The sequence below is a fragment of the Amblyomma maculatum genome, chromosome 2, assembly GCF_055883805.1.
Source record: "Amblyomma maculatum isolate TAMU_Amacu chromosome 2, ASM5588380v1, whole genome shotgun sequence".
Lineage (NCBI taxonomy): Eukaryota > Metazoa > Arthropoda > Arachnida > Ixodida > Ixodidae > Amblyomma > Amblyomma maculatum.
In genome coordinates this window covers 10,577,899-10,602,730 of record NC_139345.1, presented here as the reverse complement: position 1 = coordinate 10,602,730, position 24,832 = coordinate 10,577,899, and the positions used below count along the sequence as shown (strand labels likewise).

The 24,832-nt window shown below is 47.1% G+C and overlaps 1 protein-coding gene across 1 annotated transcript in view; it reads right to left on the bottom strand.

Moving 5' to 3' along the window:
• LOC146197928 (phosrestin-2-like) overlaps nucleotides 1-24,471 on the bottom strand; it is a 323,106-nt gene extending 298,635 nt beyond the window's left edge. The window contains exon 1 of the mRNA XM_084593205.1: nucleotides 24,047-24,471. The gene's annotated coding sequence lies outside the window, so the exon portion shown is untranslated. The remainder of the gene's footprint in view (nucleotides 1-24,046) is intronic.
• Nucleotides 24,472-24,832: the final 361 nt, after the last annotated feature.

The window sequence follows — 24,832 nt, the reverse complement described above, 5'->3', positions numbered from 1 at the left end:
CCACCCTCTGTCTGCTCGGTCATCTTCTTCAGCTGTACCTGCCGTCAATTTGAAAAAAAAAAAAAAAAATTCTTCAGAACTACTCTAATTTCATTGTTCTCGGGAAAGTTCTTTGATGTTGCAACAGTGGTACGCGGCCACATCGGCGAAGCGTTGGCAAACCACTCTCAATAATGGCCCATCATTCCAGTAGAGTGCGTCGAGCAAGCTTCTGCTGAAAAACTGTGCGTTTAAGAAATGTGCTTCTTAAGAACATAATTTTTAAAGATCCTTTCTATAGAACTATTTCTCTGGGGCCGCAGTTCATAAGCTTCCATTTTTTTTTTTATTTCTAATCATGCTTCACATCATTTTATCGGATGTCAGCAAAATGATGGCTGCATCGGACGAAAGCAGCAAGCGGCCAGTCACAGAAATAGCAACCACTCGCACCGGTTAACAATGGCCGCGTTATGTAGCCAGTGGTGAGACCCTGTATGATGCGGTCGCTTTCCTAAAAAGCTTGAAAGTCACGGCTTCTCCAGCCATATGACAGAGAACAGTGACAGAGAACCAATTGGATCCGAAATGGAAAATAGGAAACGGAAGCTTATGGAATACGGCTCCTGCCCTGCTGTTGGCGCCAGGGGTGGTACCCGCGCATTCAACAAATTAGAAACATCAGGTAGCATTTCTCAGTGCAGAATTTATAGAGTGACCTCCATTAGGAACCGGCATTCGTCGTCTCGAGTAAAATATAGGCAGTGATTTTTTAGTTGGTGCGTCATTGATAACGCACATGGTGTGGGAGGCAGTACTGCGATCTTGTTGCAACTTTTCGTGGCGATACTTTTTCTCCTGACTCATCAGAGCGACCTACCAACAGAATTCTGACGAAAGGAGTGATCCTGTTTGTGAAGCTTTGACCGACCGACTGCCCGATTGATTGATTGATTGATTGATTGATTGATTGATTGATTGATTGATTGATTGATTGATTGATTGATTGATTGATTGATTGATTGATTGATTGATTGATTGATTGATTGAATACCATACGCATGTGATGCCGTAAGCGTGTGGTAACATTGGTTTCAACAAGTGCCATATGGCTTCCTCAGTGCTGTTTCAACAAGCAGTATGTAGACCCCCTTTCCTCCCTTTAGCGAGTCCGTCACCGCGTATACATAAGGGAGAGCCTGAAAGTATACGTAATGCATATACGTTATGGCGAACAAGCTCTTCTGCAGCGCTTACAACAATATCCTGTGAGTAAATATTACCAGAGGTCGGTTCCACGTGAACACTCTAATGCGCCATTTTCGTTTGTTCCCTTTCGATGTACTGCGCATTTGGGGACGTTGCTTACTCCATCTTTCCCTGAATTTTGTCTCCAGTTTTCAATTTCGCTGAATGTACACCCCACCGTATCTGCCAGAAACGCCCGCGTCTATTTGTTCGCTTTCATCTGCGCCTGCAAAGCGCATGAAAAATGGCGAGCATTGAGGGTCCATTAGGGTGTTAAGCTCTCGTTCTTGACACGTGCCTGAGTGAGCAGTCGCGACGGAAGCCGGCGCGGTCTATGCTGGGTGTAATGTTCCATTTTGACGCGACGCCAAACACGGCGAAAGCTTTTCCTAGTTCGACATGTCGCGGGGCAAGCTTCGCTTCGTAACACGGCTGAGGAGAGGAGGTGGAAGGGTAGACGTACATTCGGAAGGAATGTACAGCCCCAGAAAGGCGGGAAAGAAGCATCGCTACAGAAGCGTCTGGAGCTCAGGTTCCTATTCCTATTTTAAACTTATCTGTAAACGTGTTGTACACGCGTCTTCAATTACGCCGTCTCTTCAGGAGGGAGTTCCTTACAAGTGCATTTTAGGACATCGTCGTCTCTTGTAGTCCAAAGGTCACCCAATTAAAGAATAAAACGAACGAATAAGGAGAGAGGAAGAGAGACTTACTTCATGAATGACTAATGAGCGGTGGTTGCGCAGCCGTCGCGACTTTACTAATGGAACTTCCGCCAACATGGGGCGAATCTTGCCTAAGGCAACGGCGGCGGACTTATTCCAAATATCTGAAAATCTCGTCCACGGCGTCAGATCTACGCCTACATGGGTGCCTTGCGAAGTCCGCCTAATGCCAGAAGCCTCGGCCGGCTGTAATTCTCGATCGCATATATTTGCTAAGAGCTTAGTCGGGCTCATGAAAGGCAAGGCTGTGTAGCGAACGCTTCACGGGATGGGTTTCCGCAGCTCTTTCAGCATATAAGGGGAAAATATATTAGCAACATCAGTATTTAACTACCAGCTGTCTACAAAAATTTAGTGAGTTCACTTTATTGTGCATATTCTTTAGCGTTCCCGTTTCGCCTAGCACGCAGACATAGTGCAGATGAAAATAAACTCCCGAATTGGAGCGGTGCCGTAACATTAGCTATTGAAACGATTCTCAGACCACCTTGCATCTATCATAAAATATTCAATTCTACTCCTCGAAATCGCATTACGCATTTAGGTTCATGTGTCCGCTACGTTTAGGCCTGTGTTTTCGTTACGTCGCAGAAGCAGAAAACTGCCTGAAGACGCGCACTAGCTAGCGCCGTAATTCAGTTACTAAAAAAAAAAAAAAAAAAAAAAAAAAAAACAAGAAGAAGAAGAAAGCTTGGTTCAATGTTCGAAGAACGTTAGTCTGGTTAGGCATTAGTAAAAATAACAGTATAACAGTCACTGACCAACTCGTTTCAAAAATACTTCATGAGCGACTATCGCAACCTCTTAGCCTTGTTTCTAAGAGATTACTAAAGTAAACTGGCTGCGTCGAGGAAACAGCAGCTGGGCGAGCCTTTCCTCCAACGACTCCATAAGAGAACTGAGTCGCGATTATATTCGGCACGTAAAACTCTTAATTCGCTAGGTCTTATTGTTCGACGGCAAAACAAGAGGTCGTAACCGCCCCAGTCATTTCCGAGCTTCTACTTTGCGGTCGCAAAGCGCAGCTCTCCTTTGGCGCCAATGCGTTCGTTCGAACTCGAACATTTGCAAAGAGAATATGCCCGCTATCTTAAAATTTTTCATCATGGTATTGTGGACGAAGTCAGAAGAGCTAGCGGAGCGGCTTTTTAAATTCTTTTTTTCGGACACAACGCGGTCAGTAACGCCTTAGTGAAGTTGTGTCTTTCACAATGGCCGAAAGTGCTGCCATTGAGGCAGCTTTACCGAAGCAAAGCTCTTGTCCCGCTCAACCTGCAGTGATCCATTCGGATTGAAAATCGGCCTTCAATGACTAGAGTTCGGATTCACAACTGATGCCGTGTTTGTAAGCTTTCTATGCTTGCTGGATACTCTGCATACAGGCTTTTGTTTACGTTTCCAGCGGATGCCCTCCCATATAAGTGTTATAGAAAACGAGGAGGCGCACAGCCTCGTCCATAAAGAGTTTTCAAGTAATCCACCAAGAAAAGTCCCTCGAGGTACAGAAGGACTTTTCAGGGAAACGGTGTTCGACCACTTTAGTATCCTGTGCGGTTCACCCCACACGCCATGTGTGACTAAGGGACTAAAAAGATCCCAACCCACTTTACTACATCGCATTCGCTTGGGCTCTGCTCGTATTCCTGCCTGGATGAATAGGACGGGCTTCCTCAATGTTCCATATGTGTTGTATGAGGGATATTGAACATTACATTATGTACTGCCCAGTTTGCAACACGGAAAGGTGTGTATTGTTCGCTTGCCTTAAAATTACAGGAGCCCCTCACAATTAACTTCATGAATTTGCCTAACCGCGTGAAAGCACACATGTAGAACGAAGCTTTCACACCTTCAATTAAAATTCCTAGAAGACTCTGATCTTGATTCTTGATGACCACAGCTGGAGTCGATTACGTATTATTAGCAGTGATTGTGTGCATATCAGGGTAGATCGGCCATGTATTAGGAATGCGCCTGGTTTAATTGCAGCCTTTATTAACATTTAAGTGTTTCTACGGTGATGCAATTTCCAGCAAAGTATGCAGGTCTAACCCCCACCTAGAGCATTCCACAACCTCAACCTCTCAACTCAATCTCAATCTAACCTCGATCTGCGCACGTCCCCCCACCCCCCCTCCCTCCGTCTTAAGAAAGGAAGGCTCTGGTTCGTCTCGTTCTCCAATATATTTGTAAAAAAAAATTTTTTTGCAGTATACTTGCTATGCACATTCTAGGACAGCACCGGCTTGCTGCCTTTCTTCAATGGGCCTCGGTCAGGTCACGATACACCAAACTCTCTCTACCCATCCACGTTAACATCGCGCCATTTATGTAGGAAAATATATTGCAGAAAATGCACAACTTCCAATGGAACATTCCAACGTACGCGGTACTGTGCTCAACTTCTTGAGCAAGGATATTGTTCACTTCCAGCCGCATATGCATCATATATGTTGGTGATGGATATTTTCCAACTCTATTACGTTTCTGCAACACATGTAAAATTTTCTTAGAAACGCCTTCATTCACGCCGTCGCCTCCTCTGCTCACACAGTAAGCATTCTCATGAGGAATGTCCAACAAAAGCACTACATGCAACTGGCACCGGCTTGCAATGCGCGTGCATGGTATCCGCACAGAGACTGCAAAAGCGAACAACCGCACAACGAAGCGACCCGTGAGATGAGGGTGGTGCAACAAAAGGTTCAGAGTCGAAATTGAAAAGCGTCGCCACTCAGCCAAGAAGAAATATATAAAAAGACGAATTCCACGCCCAGCGACGAAGACGACCGGCAACGACAAAGGGAAATCCCGACTGCTGAGCGACGTTGTCGGCGAAGCAGCGACACACAACGCCTCTTCAAAAAAAGAAGACAAGAAAAAGGAAAGGCTTCATGGGGGACTAGCGGAGTGAACTATTATAAAGAAAACCTAGGTGCGCGTGAACTGAGCAGCTGTTAAAAATTTATGGCGAAAAATAAAGAAGGGAATGGAGGAGCAAAATAAAATGCCGACGATTACGTTACTTCCTAATGTGAAAGTTGAGCGCACCTCATCAGCTGTTTCAGTTTCCGATAGACAAGCAAATAATTCGAGCAAGACATGTATGTACAACTTTTAGGCAGGCGGTTCGCAGTGGCGAACGGCGGCGGCTGTGCGTTTCGGCTCGGGTGGTGCACATATCGAGATCAGCCGCCCCCGATTAGGCGCCGCACAGAGGTGGCATTGGAGGAGGAGAAGAGGGCAAATCTCTTCGCGCGGCGAGGAGATATCAGCTACTGACTGTTGCCGCTGACGCCGCTAGCGAGTCAAGTCAACGTGGCTCTGCATTTCGGCTTGGGATGCACGCACCGTGATCCGCTGATGCCGAGCCGGCGCTTCGGCAACCGGAGCCCTCCACTACGGCTCCTCTTTCTCTCTTTCCACTTTCACTACCACCTCCCTCCATTCCCTTACGGTGCTGTTGAGGTGTCCACAAAAAGCAAGTGAGACAGTTACCGCGCCTTTCTCTTCCTATGAATCAATCGGCAACCCGAGAACACTGTCGCCGCCACGCAGGAAGGGGGGGGGGGTGCACGCAGCGGCGAACGGTGGCGGCAGGAGCGCGCGCAGCAATCGGAGAACACGCGTAGTCGCCGCCATGGAGGAAGAGATAGCGGTGGGATAAAGGGGGGGGGGAAGGGTACGCTCTGCTTCGAATGGTCGCGGCAGGAGCACGCGCTCACCACCCCCGATTGCGGAGCTGGTTACGAAGGACAACGGCGACGTCGACGACGACGCGAAACGCAGGAACGGGTGCCAAAGAGCTGCGCTCTAAAAAGAGCCGACCTGACGCAACAAAAAGCAGGCAAGAAGTCAATCCCTCGCCGCCCCCACTGCTTCTGATGCTCTGCACATGAACGGGCCTTGTGACCTACTCGTCTCCACAGAGTCGCTGCCTGCCTCGAAACAATGTTCCGGAATAGCGCCTTCTATATCACACGCAGAGAGAGGGACGAACGGCTTCTGGCGTTCGATCTGGTATGAACGGCGCCCTCCGTGACTGACGCATTGAGTGAACCATGGAGCTGCGCTATTGAGCGACTGCTCAAGCGAAACGACCCGGGGTTCTCTGTTGGCCTTCTTCTCTCCGGCGACCTCTAATTGTTTATTTGTCTTGTCCACTCATAGTGCACCATCGAGGCCGCGTGGAAGCCCTCAAGCCCGTCGTCCCGTGCGGCTTGAACGACGATGACAGCAGCCACACGTATTCCTTCGTCACAATAAATGGCTGTTTGTGCACGTATTGTGCCCGGCAGACGTTAACACGCGTGTAGAAGGAGCGAGTGCGGGACGCTTGAAAGTGCCAGATGCCACTCAGCGCCACGGCTGTCGGTGCTGTAATTGAATCAGAAATGTCCGAGAACCCCCGAGGGCGCCTTGCACTGAGCTGCGGGCCGCCCACTAGCCTCAGCCGCTGCCATACTTCCAGCAGGGGCCCGGCGACCGTTTGGAGCGGCGCGTCGATATGTTTGATTAAGGGGACACCTCCTGGATGCTAGGGTATGCACATTTAAGTATACGTCACTTCGATCTGCTAAATCGTCGTAAGTCCAACTACCTCCCCCCCCCCTCTCCCCCCGTCTCCGGTAATTTCATTAATTTCGATCAGGTCCGCTGGACGCTTTAACGCCCCTATATGGATTGCGGAAAAACAAAACGCGCGAAGGCGCACTCTTAGACGCGCAGGACCACTGTTAGTGTGGCAGCGAGTCTGCTCTTCAAAATCAGAGCAAATAACCGCATCGGAGAGTGTTTACGTTTCGGTACCGGTCGCCTTTTAAGGAAATGAGACGGTGTATTAGACGGATCGCTATGAATTTCTCATGGCTGCGTTAAACGTGGTACTCATGAGGACGCAACCTGATATCTTCCGTCGCACTCAGTGCCTTCGTATATTCCCTTCGGTCAGGCTGCTTGCATATTTTAGAGGGCGAAAAAGACATACTATAGTGCACATGTCCGCAGACTTGAGCCTCGGGTCACAACAGAATCGTAGGCCAACTATTTTTGTATTCATGGCCTCGTTGTTTGTCGTGGTATTTCAAGCAGAGAAAAAAGTCAACCCTTTATAGGTTCATTTGTTCATCAGCGAAGACCGTTTGTCATGACTGCTAAATTATTTCACAGGGGGTGAAAAAGTACGTTCTTATCTTCACCACCATTTGACGGCCATGTGAGGATGAACTTATCTTAAAAATATCGTTATCTAAGATTACTTTCTTAAAAGGGGCAATTTTTGATCGTCTCCTGCTGTAACACTACAGCAGACCACAGAGGAAAGCCGCAGAACACTGGACATTTGGTTTGAAGCAAAGTTGAACCTGTTGTTGTTGTGGCTGTAGGAAGAAGGAAACGAAAATGCACGGGCCTGCTACTTTTTTTTTCTTTATTGCCGGTCATCACCAACACAAAACAAAACCAACAAAAACGCGCTACAAACAGAATGCTCACAGCAGAGCAGTTACCACAAGTATGACACTTAATACAGAAACCGGCAGGCTCATACGAGTTGCCTTTGTCAAGTTAAAAATCCTTCAGCTCGCATAGTGGTCCGACTCTTGAAATTCAGTCTGGCACAGTGGTCTTCAATTTGTGCATTTCAACCAATGCGTGTATTTTTGTATTTCTGCACTGTTGGGAGGGCGTCTATTTTTGGGATGTGCTGCAACGAACTGTTAAAAAAAAGAATTACCATTAGACTCATACGGTATTAGATACCTACCAACTGAAAATAGTGATGGGATTCCACTTGATACGGTTATGCTAATAGGCCTGCACAGTCTATGGCGGCCCAGAATGGCAGGTTTTCACTGTGACCCTGACGCCCGCCCTGCAAGGCTCTACTTTCGCGAGAGTATGCACGGGCCTGCTACTGGCTCTGTTGCTGAGCCACATCCGCTGCCTCGTGCAGACAGAAGAGAAAATAGAGAAGAAATGAAAGGAAGAGGGAGAAAAAGACGCGCGCCGCAACAACGGTGGCGGGTGCAATGACGGCCTACAACAGATAAAAATTCTGTGGCAGGCTAGCCCCCGCCGCAAGCGGCGGTGACCCACCTGTGACAGCCCCATCAGGGGAGCTCCAGGTCCTTGAATTTAAAAGAAGAAGAGAGAAGTAGAGCTTATATAGAAACAGTGCTTTCCGAATGGGTGCGTTTTAAACTTCTATTTCCTTTAGGTGTGTTCTGAAGGTCTATATATCTCCCTCGTAATTTTATGACAGCGAGACGTTAGCACTTTTGAATGCCTCTTGCAAAAGCGGAATACTTTGCTAAAACCGTTCACATGGACAAAGGCGACTTCGGCTTATAACTCTTTGCCTCCGTAATTGCTCGCAAATTTGCATGCACGAAAACTTAGCCGGGGTTCAACTCCTCTTCAACCGATTAAGACGTGTGAAAGCACTGGCATTGTCTTGCTTGGCGGTTTAGAATTGAAAGACCGGCAGAAATTATACGTAACCCTCCATTACGATCTCTTTCACTCCCACTTTCTTCCCAGGCGCATCTAAGTGTTCATCGTATGGTTCCCGGCAGCGTATTTGGGTTTGCTCGGTACGGTGGCTCCGCAAGGGACAAAGCAACAGAAGAGATAAAGAAAACGGGCTGTTCCGACTAGCATCTACCGCCCCCAGGAGCCGAGCAGCCTAGCGATTAGTGGCGCATGCTTTTTCAATGGGCTTCATGTTGGACGCGGCACTAGCTCGAGAGAGCCTATAATACTATACTACTACTATTATTATTATTATTATTATTATTATTATTATTATTATTATTATTATTATTATTATTATTATTATTATTATTATTATTATTATTATTATTATTATTATTATTATTATTATTATTATTATTATTATTATTATTTAGTAGTGCGGCACGCATGGGCAGCTTAGGGGGCGGCCTGCGGAATCTAAACGAGATCGCACACGAGTCGGCGAGAGGACTCATCGACCGCGTCCCTCCGGTTTCCCCCGCTACTCCACATATCGAGTACAGAGATCAATTATTCATGTACAACCAGCTCACTAAGCACTTTTATCTAGGCAGAGCATTTCCCCTCCCGGATAAGAAATTAACCCGCAGCCAGTCAGTCACGTTACGCTTGCTCCAAACGAACTTATACCCCAACCCCTGGCGCATGAAGCACATCGACCCAGACTACGACGGACAACATGTGTGTGAACGGTGCAGTGACCGTGTAGACTTAAACCATATGCTGTGTGGTTGTGCATCGAGCGACGCCTACGCCAAGAACAAGAAACATTGGGGCAAAGTGTTTAAAAGTGCTTCACTACATGATCCAGCCAAGGTGGCGCAGTGGTAAGACGCCCGACTACTGTGCCGGAGTTCCCGGGTTCGAACCCGACCACGGCGGCTGCGTTTCGATGGAGGCAAAACGAATAGGCGTCCGTGTGCTGTGCGATGTCAGCGCACGTTAAATATCCCCAGGTGGTCGAAATTACACCGTATACCCCTCCGCTACGGCTCCCCTTTCTCTCTTTCCACCTTCACTCCCACCTTCCTCCATTCCCTTACGGCGCGGTTCAGGTGTCCACAGAAAACAAATGAGACAGTTACCGCGCCTTTCACTTCCTATAAAAGCGATCAGTTAAAAAAAAGCGATCAATTAAACCACGGGCGACCGAAATCTCCGGGGCCCTCCCCTGCGGAGTCTCTCAGAGCGAAGTCCCTTAATGAAGCTAACCCCGTAAATTAGACTAACTATAAGCTTAACTAAACTGAGTCTTGAGGTTGTTTTTTTTTTTTTTTGAGTAACGAAAACCTCAGTATATGCCTCACTCCTCGGTACACACCTACACGAAGCGGAACATACAAACGTTATACGATTTTAACCCGAAAGCGTTAAAATTCCAGTTACTAAGAAAATCCAGTGTCGGTCGTCGGCGGCGACGCACTGGTAAGATGGCTTAACTTTACCTTTGGCAGGAGCTGCCAATTCAGGTCTCTCCTTTCGTATGGGAGGGCGATACCAGAGTATTCCTGCCAGGACCCTTGCATTCACTCTACCAATATATATATAGGCCATGCAGGTATAGCTCATACGGCTTAGTTAAATCTTCATTTTATATGTCGGCTAGTAGCCTACTCTATGGCGTCACACCGTTAAAGGTGGAGCATAAGTGTCCCCCATGATTTTCTTCCTTCCCACCTCAAACGCGTAGTCCGCGTTGGCAGCTTCTCCCAACTTTTTGATGTCCTGCCGCTCTCATGTGGCTAGGTTAGGTCGCACAAACCATCGAAGAATCAGTACTCGGCAATACCAGCTGCCACCCGCCAGCGCCGTGCCTGTAATTTTTCGCTCCCGACGCCGACTTCTGATGAACGCGGCCTTTACTATGTCGCATTAAAGTATAAGGGCTCAGTCTAAAGCACTACCGATCATCTCAAACGAGGAGTGTGGTTATGTAGAGTGGGGCTAACCCCCCCCCCCCCCCCCACCTACCCCACGCCTTCTCCTTGGGCGAAGCGGAAGTGTTGTTTTGCTTCGTTTTGCTTTGGTTAGGTTTAGCTTTCGGTATCTCTAGACATTTATTTTTATTTTATTTTTTGCAGCGATTAAATTGCCTGGACTATGAAGTCGAGTATGCCGCCGATTCAAGACGGAACGTGTGATGCTGTATCCGCCGCCAAAGGTCAAGTGGTGGTACACCATATGTGGTGTCATGGCTAAGATGTATAGCCCCACTGTGACCTGCCAATGCCTGCCAAGCTGGCATTGGTTGATACGACGTAGTGAAGCTTTCGCTTCAAAAGATCCTCCCACTTCACCGCTGTTGAAAACCTCAGAATTACTAGCTTTTCCCGAAACTTGATGCGCCACTTGCAGAAAAAAGAAGACAACGTCAAAAGAGAGCGCAGTCACTATATTTGGTTTCCGCACCGGGCGCACGTCATAGCGTATCGACAACTACCGTTAGCGCAACCATTTAGAATCCCTCTGCCTGTCGGTTTGCCCGCACGCGTAGGCACACACCCGCACACCATCGATCTTCCGCGGGGCACCGAAGCCAGTGTGCCTGCACCAGTGGCGGCTGGAGCAACACCACTCTCGGTGGTCCCGCCCAGCTGCCGAGGTCGCACTTCCGCCGGCCGCGCCTCACGCCGCGTGCACCGGAACGACGCCATAAGCTCACTTCGGAAGCCCTCCATTCTTCTTTTTCACCCTTGGCAGTTGGCCTGTGCTCTGCGGCCGGCCGCGAAATAGGAAATGTGTGTGTGTGTGTGTAGGGGGGGGGGGGAAGGGGGCGAAGGGCGGAGCTTTAACGTCCCAAAGCGACTCAGTCTATGAGAGACGCAGTAGTGTAGGACTCCGGAAGTTTCGACCACCTAAGGTTCTTAACGTGCACTGGCATCGCACAGCACACGGGCGTCTTGTTGTTCGCCTCCAGCTAAAAGCGGCCGCAATGGCTAGGTTATGATCCCACACCCTTGGAAACACTAGTCGAGCGCCGTAACCACTGCTCCACCCTGGCGGGGCATGTGTATGTGTGTGTGTGTGTGGGGGGGGGGGGGGGAGAAGGGGTTGAAACGAGATGGAGTGTGAAACATCGAGTGTCCGCAGCTGATGTCGGTGTCGCGTAATACCTGCAATCCTAATACGCTTTGAGACTTTTCTTATATCAAGGAAGCGGGTACTGATACTTAGGGCTGGAAGAGGCAACGAAAACATTCACGAATGCGACGAGATTTGAAAGTACCGTACTTTATGTAGAGCTATTTTATAACTAAGAGGTGCCGATGTTAAGAGCTCTCAGCTGAATGCAGCTTCCCGTTTATATCAATATAAACAAAAAACAGACCCAGAGAGTAAAGGAGTGCATGCTTCAGAGGTTTTTCCTCGGTGTCGTATAAACTAAAAGAAGAGCGCAGCACTGCAAGGACGGGAAAATTAATAACACACAAAACGCTTTAAACGGTTGTCAGCGTTGTATGCCACGAGCCCACCTTTCTCTGGAGCAAATGGATCTCATATTTTAGTCACGTACTACAACTCGGTACGTGTCTGGGGCAACATTAAGAGCTTCAGATAATACCCTCCTAGCAGGAGAAGAAGCGACGTCTACAATAGTGCTCCTTTTCCTCCATTACAGAAATAACTTCCAGGCAACCTGACTCAGACGGCTCTGCAGGGTGTATTCTCTAGACCCGCCACTTTCGGGGACATATGATAACAGCACATTTCTGTAGTTAGCCACGATAGTTTTCGTTTATCAACTGGATAGTACGAAGAACACCACTTATAGTTACCGGTGTTAATAGGGCTCGGCCTGAAAGCCGGCGCTGCATCATGGATACGCGTGGCCTGGAACCGGTAAAAGTTGCTCTGAAAGTGTTTCCGACGCAGTGCACTCCAGCTTCTCTGTGTGTGCAACGCATCACTCGCTCGCTGTTCCGAGGCTCCACGTAGAGCGCGCCGGCAGCTGGGGCAGCGTTGCGCCGTACTGGCACCGCAGCTGCTAGAGCACTTCATCTAAGTTCCAGCTTATATATCCGCGTGTAGACGGGCAGTTTACATCACACAGACGCAGACAACTTCCCAGCGGATAAATGCGGCGGCCGCAGGGACAACAAAACAGCGAAAGGGTACGCTGTGCAGGGCCTGGAAAGGTCAGGATGTTTGCGCAAGTGTATATCTCCATAACGCGCGATGCACTATTAGGATTCAGCGAGGTAAAATGAGGCGCGAAGTGGCGAGGGACGCGTGCACCCAACGTAGGTGGCTGCGAGAGCGCTATCCCTGAGAGAGAGAGACGGATGTTAAGGAGGGGGGGTCAAACCTCACAATCCTCGGCCAGCAAAAATAAAAATAAACAACAAGCCGCGAAATGGGTGACGTGCTGCATAAATAGCATTTTTGCTTCATCTTCCGTCGGCGCATATTTATGCCCGCACAGACACATAGACAGCGACGAAAAAAATACAAACGGTTTTGAGACTCCAGCGACGTGGTGTCGGAGGGAGATGTTGATGTAAGGTGCTTGGTGTCGTTTTATTACTGACGTATACTTTTTTATCGGGCGTCCGAGGCTCGTTATTAGCCTTGCGAGTGAGTGAAGCAGTAATATGCCGGCTTTCTTGAGGTTTCGCCGTCGCCCGTGTTTGTTGCTTCTGGCCCCATCAAAGTTTGGCTAGCCCAGCTTTTTCCCAACGCTGCGGAGCGTTAAAAGCATTACCTACCTTCGCTGAGTTCTCTTAGGCAGAGCGTGCAGGCTTCCCCCCCTGTGATCTAAAGGCTCTTGGAGGGTAAGCTGAGACGCTCAGGATTAAACTGGTACCTCATATCATCCTGACACGGAACAAATTTGTCGCTTTCGCTGTTATGAGGAGGCAACATCTAGTGGCACTTCTGCGACGACTGTTATCGCGCAGCCATAAAAGCTACCTTAAAACGGACCACAAGTTTTAACACCGTTCAATGGCATTTTCGATCTATCCGAGGACGGGCTTTAATTTGTTTTTCCGCTTGGTTTTGTCGCACTTATTTTCACTGCCTACGATAGAGAACTACATCACTTGCAACCTTTCAACCCCAGTTTTCCATATTTGTTCGTCTATTGCGTGAACACATTTCCAGCATGAGATAAGAAAAATCTCTGGGCTCAAGAACATCACTTTACTGGTATATGCAACTGATATAGATGCAAAACCGAAATTTGTATATAGATAAAGACCAGGTAGAAAACTTGGACACGACTCCTGATGACGCATGAAAGCAGTCGGAGCATCATCATCAACTCGTCTCTACCCACTTCAGGGCGAAATCATCTCCAATATTCTTCCAATTTTAAATCCTACAAACTTCCTAACCTCGTCCTCCCACCCAGCCCCTACTGTTGCAGATTCAGCAAGAATCTGTAAGCTGAACGAAGAAGAAGAAAAAGAGGTATGAGACTGGAATGGCGCGCGGTAGAGACTGAGCGCCATGTTGGCACGCCAGCGACAGTCGGGGATCAACTTCGATGTGAAGGTGGACTGGTGTCTGCCCTCCTTCTTCTATACCTACTAGGCTTTTCTTTCCTTGGTATCTAGTTTGTTGTCCCCAGCTACCGATCGGTTATCTTCTCTTCTCAATACATCTCCTGCCCATGCCCATTCCTTCCTCTTGAATGAGCGGCCGGATCACGAACGCCTTAACCATAAAATATTCCAGGGCTACAAAAAATACTTTTGAGACAGGATATGTTACGGCTCACTGCAGAGAACCGATGAGCGAACTGCACTGGTGAGCGAAGCACTGAATGCCGTGCTAGTTGAGAGCAAGGCGCAGTAAAATTGTTTAGGCACATTTTTGAGGAGAGAGTCATAGATCTCGGATTGAAGGTCGCGCTGTGAACTACAGAAAAGCGGGGTACACTAGAAAAGGGAAACAGCATCGCTGGAGCAGGGTTCTGAGAAAGTGCGACGGAGTGCAAACGATGAGATGGAGAAACTGTCAGCGGCGGCGCCCCTGTAGGACGTTCTGGAAACGGCGACAGCATGCTCGCAGCGCACTCGCCCGCTTTGTGAACGTCGCCGCGTGGCTCGGAGCTTCATTCCCCATCGCTATGGGTGGCGACGCACTGGGCTCTAGTCGCGTGCGAGGAAAACCGTAAGATGTTTGGTTTAGTTTGTGGGGTTTAACGTCCCAAAGTGACTCGGGCTATGAGAGACGCCGTAGGGGAGGACTCCGGCAATTTCGACTAACTGGGGTTATTTAACCTGCGCTGACATCGCACAGCACACGGGCGCCTTGCTTTTCGATTCCATCGAAAAGCTGCCGCCGAGGCCGGGATTCGATCCCGCATTCTTGGGAACTGTAGTCGAGCGCCGTAACCACTGCGCCACCCCAGGGGGGGCATGTAATGTGGTGAATGAAGTGCGTACTGGTAGAGTTGCATGTCATAGAGTGCGAATGAAATATGCAAATTTTAACGAAACGTTAAGCTAGGCTTTCACCTTCACGTTCTTAGAAAGTTCTAATCCTCACCATATTTGTATTTCGTACAAGATGCAGCTTGCACGATTTGTGGCCATTCTTCGCAAGGCTGGATTTGGTGCACCTATAACCAATCTTATTTAGAACTGAAGAGAGCACATCTACGTCGTGATTATGACTAAGCCCGGAGGTCTGGAGTGTTTGGAACGGGTTTTCAGAAAACTTCCTCCTTATCGCATGGCTCGTTATCGAGGTTTTAAATATCTAGGAAGAAGTGGCACTCTTTCAAAGCTAATGAGAACAGTCGTTGCCTGGAAGTCGCAATAAGTAAGGCAAATATTGCGTTGTGGAAAAGAAATGCAGCCGATTTAGCTTAGTTTGCCGAATGGGAAATACATGCGCTATCCCGTGGTGTTGCATTCCGCTCTCGGTCTAAAGCTACGACATCAATGTAGGGCTTCGGGCAAAGATCGGCGAAATCAATCACTGGAGACCTCAGTGGTAGAGTATGGTAAACTTTTGGGACAGCTTAACGCGCTATAAGAAGGCAATGCGACAGCAGTCTACTCTGAATTGATTTAATACTCTATCCTGGATCTATCACGCATGCATGGCAGTTGACGAGGAAGAGACAAAGCACCGAGCAAGAGAGTGACATTCAAACAAAAGGACAGATCGGTTGCGGAGATGGCAGTGTTCTCGCAAATAAATCTGATCTTGGCAAGCACCAGCGGCCCTATTTATTTTACGTTATACTGTATACAGCTTGTTAAGCCAAAATGGCGTCACCCTTAATGACAATTCGAGAGAAACGTGTCAGAAAAGACACGGAATTCAATTAAATTAATTTGTATTTTTTGGGGTTCGAACCCAGGCCATCTGCATAACAGGGGTATCACGCAACGACCACGAAGAGCCGTTGGTAACAAGCGTTTTAAAGGAGCACCTAGTGAAAGCTTTGTAGAGCGTAAGACTTAATATAGCGTGTGTTTGCTATGTGTACTGGTGTAAAAGTAGTAATCATTTTTGAAATTGAAAATAATTTCAACAGGAAGATATTTAATATTGCGCGCAACGAAAAGGTGCTGTTAAAGGCACAGTCGCGCCTACTCTTAGGGCGAAGTTGAAGTGATGTCCTAATCTTTTATTCCTTTCATGGTCAGAGGGCAGACATAGTGGTCACAGATAACGGCTTTTGATGGATCGTATTTTCAGCAAGCGCTCTGAATACTTCTGTCGAGTACAGCGCAGATAAATTCAAACTGATTGAAATGACGTCATAGTTCAGGTGGCCAGGAACACCGAGAAACCTGCGTCACCGTCCTTGAGCCAGGAATTGTTAGCCGTGAAGCGTCCGCAATGAATGGTACAAGGGCAGACAAGCAGTGACGAAACGAGAGCGAGGATAATACGGTGACTTTGTGCTACAAAAGTTTGTGGTTGTCGTGAATCTCACCGCATTAAAACGAAAGACTCTTTAGAGGAACATAGTATTCTGCCTGCAAACAGAAAATGACAAGCTGTAAGGGCGGAGGCCAAGGATGTAACCGCCAGGTCTCTGCCATGACGATCCTTCCGCAGACGCAGTCCCCGTCACAATTATATCCGTAGAATTCATAGGGCTGAAGCTCAAAATCATTCACTACACAACCACTGCCTGCCTGCAACAGGTATGTTCCGTTATTTTCAATGAAAGCATAAATAAATAAACGAAGGAATGCATGCGCCGTAAGACGTCCTTGAGTCAAGAAGAAAGTTCCCACGCTAACGGCAGCGAGCTTACCACGCACGAAGATGAGTGGAACTGCATTTCAAGGAATGCTTTAAAGAAACGTGAAAGTGAAGAGAAAGTATCTATGAATGTTTTAGGAACTATCATGATGAAAAGTTGTCTCTTTTCTTTTTTGTGTGTGCATCAAAAAGGTGTTACTTGTGATGCGCAATATGTTTGACTCAGGTACATAAACAACTGTGCAACATTGGTGCCTTTAAGCTAATTTCTACAATAGAACTGAAGAGCCCCCTGACCGACCCGTACTGATAGCAACATGATATTTTCTTTTGCATGCGTGCATGTGTTCGCAAAGAAATCGGGTACTGAATTTCATACCGTTTCAGTAGTATCGCGATATCACAAAGAAGGACGCACTCAGTGACAATATTTTATAAAAATAGTATAGTGCCCATCCAGGGAGAGACCTAAGGATTATAGGAGGCCTTCTGACCTCCGGTCTAGTCTCTGCTGTCTTTAACACCACAAGGGGAAAGGCAGCAATGTTTGAATGCATTGTATGTTGTCATCTGTGACGCTCACTGATGTGTGTGCGTGTTTCTTGCACATGTGTACACGCACGGCCAGCTATCAATAGCGTGCCACTGAGAGCGACCGAGTCTTTACTTTCGTTCAACACGAGTACTTGCCATATTCCACGTTATTTTATTAAATTGCAGTCGACCCAAGCGCAGAAGAAAAAGCGTTAAATATAGAGATAGCTTTTATTGGATGAAAATTTTTAAGGTGATCGTTGTGGGTGGTATCCACCGTTACAGTCCCCCCCCCCCCTTACCTGTTGCCATAGATTCTGAGCCATCTGCTTTAATGTCCGTCACGCGGCCCGGGTCTAAGCACGGATAGAAATGCATATTAGATCTGTGTTATGCTGGCAGGCTCATACCATGCGATGGTGGCTGAATCTCCGCGGTTAGGGTGGTGCATTGTATTGATAAGAGTAGGGAATATGGCAAGTAGTAGTGTTGATTGAAAGTATAGACTTTTGTCTGTTGCTCTCATGTATGCTTTATTTTTGTGTGATTTCATCAGGTTTCTGCGGATGAGTCCATAAAGTTGCGTGATGTCAAGCGTTGCAATCCACGTGCTTTCACCTCAGGTATATATACATCTTTCGGAGCCCGGTTAGCCAAACCTCTGATGGCTATAGGCGTCGGGATATACCTACGCTGTCCAGAATGCTCAGGCGTCCACTGGATCGCGTCAATCCTTTTCGATGGAGATTATACGAAAATTCGCAGAGCCGTCGTATTTATTCTTCTACCGCAAGAAGGCCTCAGGTACATGCGCTTTGTAAATCTGTGATGATAGTGGTACATGGTTCCGCTTTCAGCGGTGAGTCTAGTCTCACAGACAAAGCGCCACCACTAAATGGATAAGCTTGCACGTCCAGACAAACGTTCAACTTAACTTTATCCGACAGTTTTACGAAGAAGTTTAACACATATTTTTGTATTCGATAATAATCATAAGTCGCTCACAAACTGCGCGGTTCTCTTCTTCTTTTTCTTTCTTTTTTTCCTTAATGCATTATCCAACGTTTCGCCCATTTGTTCCTTAGTCTGATCTTTTCGGTCTCATATTTTTCCTCACTGCAGGAACACGGGATGAATACATAAACGAATGTTTAACGAATGACTGAGAGCGAATGTATTTGAGAGATTTCCTTTGTTTGAGTTCACCGCCGAAGAGTTATTCGCGCGCCCATTTTCAAGGGTGTTTGCGACAACCGGACGCATGCCGACGGCAAGATAACGCATGCACTGCAGAGAGAGGCAAGTAAACCCCGGCTTCGTCGCTTCAACGCACACCTGCCAACAAAGGCTTTGCTCGGATCGACAAAACGCCAGCGCAAAACCCCGAGCACAGAGGGCGCTATCAGTTACAGGCTTCTCCCTGCTTCACTTCTGACGGACTTGGCATTCATGCAAATAGCGAGGGAAGCTGCAAAAGTTGTCTTATTTTGTTTCCACCTCAGGCCGCAAACAAACGCTGCACTGGCTTGCGTGGTGGTGGTTTGCGTGATGTGGTGTTGGCTGCCGAAGGTGCCGGAGGCTTTCAGATCTCGTGCGGCGAGGTGTACAATTGGCGTCGGCATGCTTAGTCAACCTTCATGCGCCGCATGAACAATGTACAGTGTCCCTGCAGTTTGAGGGGTGGTTTTTCTTCTTATCTGAGTTTTGTGACAGAAAGATGGACAGAACAACAGCCAAGCGGCTCTATTCTTAAGAAAGATGGGCACCTACGCAACACGCGCTGTTTGATTTGGCGCATGCCTTCCAGGACTGGCTCACGTCGGCCTCTACTATCAAAATATTTTAGGATGTCTCGTTCCTTTTCGTCGCAAGACTTGGATGAAAATTTTTCTTTGGCCCTTTCCTTTCTTATGTAGTTTTAGGCCAAGCGTCCAGTTTTCATAAATCAGAATGTCTGGGCAAAATTAATCTCGAGACATAAAAATTAGCTGCTGATTTGACCACTCGCAGAGCAGTATAATTTTGCGACCGTTCATATTCAAGCTCGCCTCTTTTCTAATATGTCCTTTTTGGCTCACTTACAATTTAATTTGCTCATCATCTTTCAATAAGCGCTTCTGCGTGCTCTCTCACACTCGAGCAACACATGTTCTTGTTTTGGTTTATAGCGCTTAACGTCCCAAAGCGACTCAGGCTATGAGAGAAGCCGTAGTGAAGGGCTCCGGAAGTTTCCACCACCTGCAGCATGTTTGCCATTTTAATTTGTTTGCCAAAATTACAAATACGTCTGCATTCATCTCGACTCAATTCTTGAATGAATAATTAAAAATTTGCTGCTATTAACCACACGGCACCTTGTTTGCGCTTTGAATCAACAACTTATTCTAAACATTATTTAGATATAAATCTTAATAATAATTAAGAGCCCTTATTACTCATGTCAGTAATTTGTGGATTTGTGAATGCAAGTGACTTAGGAACTGTCTTGAACAAACAGCAGAATAAAAGGTTAGGAAATAATCTTTTTCCTTTTCTAAGTCAAATCAGCAGCGACATAGTAGACGCCAATGCCGCTAAGCGAGGGAATCAACTCAGTAACTGCTCTTTGTTCGTTTCCAGTAAAGAGCCGAACTAAATAAAAGGTAACTAAATAGGGGGGAAAAAGACGAACAGGCGACCAGCGTCTCGACGCTCTTACTTTTATTACTAGGAGCGACGGGTCCCAGAACTATAGCTTTTCGATCACCCTCTTATACAGCAGTTGCCTCATTGCATACGTTGATACGTTACTCTCTTTCTCGTTCCATTCACACGTTCTCTCTCTCTCTCTAGGTATATGCAGGGCTGATAGGAGTTGTCTAGAGAAGCAAGAAGAAGAAGGAGGAAAGGAAATGGACGTCATACTGTTTCTGCGGCTGCCTTAATATGTGGGCGTCGGAGGCTTATACGAAAAACGACGGCAAAGTGTGCTACAAAGTTGCAACGGTCTTACTTGAATTACAAAACGTACGGCTGATTGACAAATAGACTACCTACCGAAGCCAATAACCCAAACAGAAGCCTCCCGCGCCGCTGCTTCTCTATAGATCCACCGCCTATAGGACCTACGCGAGATGAAATAAGCTTCCCCTTTTATTGCAGGCGGTGTCGGTGCTACTGACGCGAAGAACGAGTCGCACAAAATCTTTCGAGCCGGACACCAATACATACCGGTTAACCCTCGATACGTTGAGGATGCACGAAGAGTCACGAACGAAACAGACGCACGGGACTATACAAAACGTGGAATGTACAATATTGTATTATACTTCTTTACCTTTTAACCTAAACTGTCCTTTCTCCCTGTCGCTCACTTCTTTGATTTATCCTACCTGTTTCCTTACTATCCCTTTATTTCCGCCACCCCAGTGCAGGTGGTGCTTCAGCTTATTTCGATAGCAGATACCGGGGCAGGCAAAATTCTTTTCCTTCGTTTATTATTTTTATTTTATTCTAATATAATAAAGAACCACTTACTACTACTACTACGAGACCAAGTTTCGAGAGACGTCGCTTCTAAAGAGTGCCAGATGCTTTTTTTTTTCTTTTTTTAAACGTGAAAGATGACAGTGTGCTAGATGAACTATACGCTGCAGTCATATACCTTGTCAGAGTGTAGCAGTTTCTCACAGAGCTTCGCCCCAAAAAATCTTCACCGATCATCAGAAGTATCCGGGAAACACAAAAAAAGAACATGCACCACTGACCGATCGAATGGCGCAAAGAGACGATCACAGGAAAAGAAGAGGGATAGAAAGAATGCCTTTTCCTCTGATTGTCTCTTTGCGCCGTTCCATTGGTCAGTATGAACCAACTAGCCCTTCAGCAGGTACTCCTACAATGCACCACTGGTCGAATCTGAAGCTCTGACCCCTGTAAGAAGGCCAGCATTTCACCTATCAGCTCACTCAAGCCAGTATTTCTGAAAACAGCGCAATGCTATCGGCAAAGAGCGCATATTTGCTTTAAAAGCAAGGAGGTGGCTACAAAGATGGGAACAAAAATGTCTAGAAGAGCTTAGCTGAATCGCCTCAACGAATACCAATGACCGCCCTCGGTTATAGCATTTGCTTACATAATTACCAACTTCAGAGCAGTCTAAAGTTAACCGTTATCTTTCTTACCGCTATAACTTGCTGTTATTTTGCGGCGGTATATATTTCGGAATGCACGTCTTTACTGATACTTAAAATATAATGCATTCTCATGTTAATATGTATCTCTTGTACTGTTTTAAGTCTGTAGGCATATTGAGGACAGGCGGAGTACTACATCCGTCAACAAGAATGCTTCAGTTTTTTGTTCATAAATATAACTGAATAGCTGGTGGAGGACCTCTAATTTACTGCTAATCTAGCCCAGTGGCGGTAAGGAAGCACTACCTTAATTTGTATCCAAATATAGTTTTGCGCGCTTCTACAGTTCAGGCTGTAACTTATTTTTAATATCTTCTTTTACTCGGCTTAGTTGTTGTCGTATAATGGCGATCAAAAACTAAAAAAAAAGGGGGGGGAGGGGGGCGTAAAATAAGATTGAAGAAAATGAGTGAACCCCTGAAGCTCCTTACTTGCAAATTATGTCATCATCTCAAAGCGCAAAACGAAACTCGAGCTCTCAGCATATGCCACCAGCCATGCTGCTTAATTTCTTAATTTATTTCTTAATTTAATTGCCTAATTAAAAAAAAAAACTCAAGGCACGTATTAAACAGAAGTCTTATAACGAGACGATAAGTCTAATAAAGATGGTCTAGCACTGTAGCACTCAAAGGCTGAAGCGGAAATCTTTTCGGGAGACCTCAATTTTGCGTCTGCCCTTTCCCACCTCTGTCGTCGCGGTCGTCAAAACAACGCTCGAGCGTGTCCAAGACATGGGAGAGAGAGAGAGAAGGGCTAAAAACAACGACACGTGGATGGCTGAGTCGGAGCGACACTCGTCTAGTTGCAGCATCGGTTCGAAGGAAGCGGTAAAAGCACAGAACAAACAACACGCACCCCGCTGACGGATGATCTATTTCTAAATGGCGTTTCTTCGCTCGGCTACCTCGGGTCGTTAAGAGCTGCCCGGCGGCGCTACAGAAATGGACATGCTCGGGAACTTGTTCCTGAGACGCGGTAGTATACACCCCTTCTTCGTGCAGGCGGAATTCCCACATACGCACACACAAGGAATAACAGAGCCCAATAATAAATACGGAAGGCTGAAAACGCTATTTCGTGGTTTAACCCGCCAATACAAACACTGGGGCTATATAGTTCCCCAAGAAAAAAAAAAAAAATGGACGCAGAAATCTTGCGGTTGGTCCCGTTACTATTAGCAGACTCTAGCGATGCCTTTTTCACCTTTTATTTTTCACATTTTTAGTTGCACTTCATTCCTTTCAGAATTTCTTTTATTATATGACCGCTTCCGATGGGGAGGCTAAGCGGTTTACACCTGTGGTTACTGTGCAATACTTGGATGATATTTTCAAAAAGTTCATTAAGAAATTAATTTTGTCAGTGAACGCAGAACGAAGACGAAATTGCTTCGATCCATTTAAACTCAGCCCAAACTACTGTGTGTCTCCAGGCCTCGAGAAAATGCAGTGTGTCAAAGGAACGCGACCGAAATGTCCAGATTGATTATCAGCATTAAGAGCACTTGTCTGCGCAATAAATACTGAGCGTCGACCATGACAGTGCACGCTATTGTTACAAGAAGATGCCTAAGTGCACTTCCGTACGTACACCAAGGAAAGTTTCTTCTAACGCAGGGACAGATGGCTGTTCAAAATAGTGTATGCTTCTTTCTTCTTTCTCCACGAAAATTATAGAAAGCAGTGCCCACTGGCGTATAAACAAGTTGATGAACAGTTAAAGTAAACGCAGCTAGGAACATACATGGCAGCTATCAGAGCTCTTGTTATCAAACTGGCGCAAATTAAAGGCCGCGGGCAATTGGTACGGGTGTCAGCTTGGTTCGTTGTACGTACGTTTAAATAAAAAATCAGCCTCTCGCTTAAACACAGCGCCATCTGATTGATGGAGCTATAAATAAACAGAAAGTTAGCATTAGCACCTCTTCAAACAGACGCTCCTGAGTCACTGCACACTATGTGTGACGCTTTCGCGAACTCGATGTTTTACTGCGCGCAGGAGAAAAAAAAAAGAAATTAAATTTATATTTTTGTCAACACAGCTGCCTGCAAACGAAAATAAAACGCACATGTGTGCGTCTTTAAATTACATTTTATGAAATTGTAGGACGCTTATATCTGACAGATCTGACTTAGCAGGGCTGCAGAGTATAAGGTTGAGAGACTGCATTAGAAAATTTTGCACGGATATGGAAACCACTGGAAGCACAAGGGCTCGTTCTTTGAGGTCACTGTGAAAGGCGTGTTCACTGCATTGAACGTTGCTGGGCCGGTGATGATGACGCTCACACTGGACTAGCAGCTGCCTTGTTTGTTTGTTTGTTTTTTTGCTTCGCAAAAGTGCGTGTTCTTTGTCCTGTAGCCGACGAGATTCTCAACGGTATGCATACCACAAAAAAAAAAAAAAAGAGCACGATTGCCTCCCCGCCCGGAACGTTTTATTTGATCTCTGTGACACTTGACGCATGATTTTGCGTCGCACACGTAGGTGACGACGTAAACGAACTGCGAGGTTACGTACGCCGCCTTGAGACCTGGCTCATTTTTTTATATTGTTTTTTCTTTCTAACAGTTTGGCTTGCGCGGTTGGGTAACGATGCTGAGTGCGCAAGTGCAGCCTGCGAGTGTATAGTGTGACTTGGTGCGTGTAAAAATAAAGTTTGCCTCAGCTCACCTTGTTGTCTGGAGAGGACTTCTTGACCACCTTCCTTCCTCGCAACTCGACGTGGCATAGCGGTGGCGAGGCCTCTCTCTTTCGCTGCTCAGGCGATGCCTTGGCCGAGGCCGAAGCCTGGCGCCGGAGCTCGTGGAAGCGCGCCACCTTGGCTTGCGTCGGGGGCGGCCGCCGACCCGCGGACCACGCCACGTCGTCCGCCTCTTCGTCGTCGGTGGTGGTCCCCTCGTGCACGCAGCACAGGCCGCCCCGAGACAGTTTGGGGCCGGCCGCGGACGCCGCAGCCAGGCGCGAGTGCACGACGCCTCTGCTGAGAACGCCAGCCGTGGCTACTGTCCGCCGAGCGGAGCCGAGGACATCCGTGCGAGAAGTATCGGCACAGTGGGCACCGCTTGCCAATGCTGGCGGCCACGAGTCGCTGCTACTTCAGCTTGTTAAAGCCCGGCGAGAACGGCTGTAGGTTCCGGGGTGGCGGTAACATCTGGAGCAGGAGCACTCTGTAACTTCGTTGAGTGCGAAGCGTCGCTAAGACGGCATCTTGATGCTTTAGGCGTAATAAATGTTCGTGACTGATGTCGTCAGTCTTGTTAATCGTCCTATACTGCCTTGATAAGGAGTGTTTTCTCTGGAGTCCTGGGCCAAACGGAAAAGTAAAAGCGTTCTTTTTTTTCGCCCGACTTCTACGCTTCTTAAGTGGAGGCTTCCCCAGATGTTCAAAGCTACATCTCACTTTCCTCCAATTGGCACGATTGACATCCAACAAAGTTCGATGCTGCCGCTTTAACA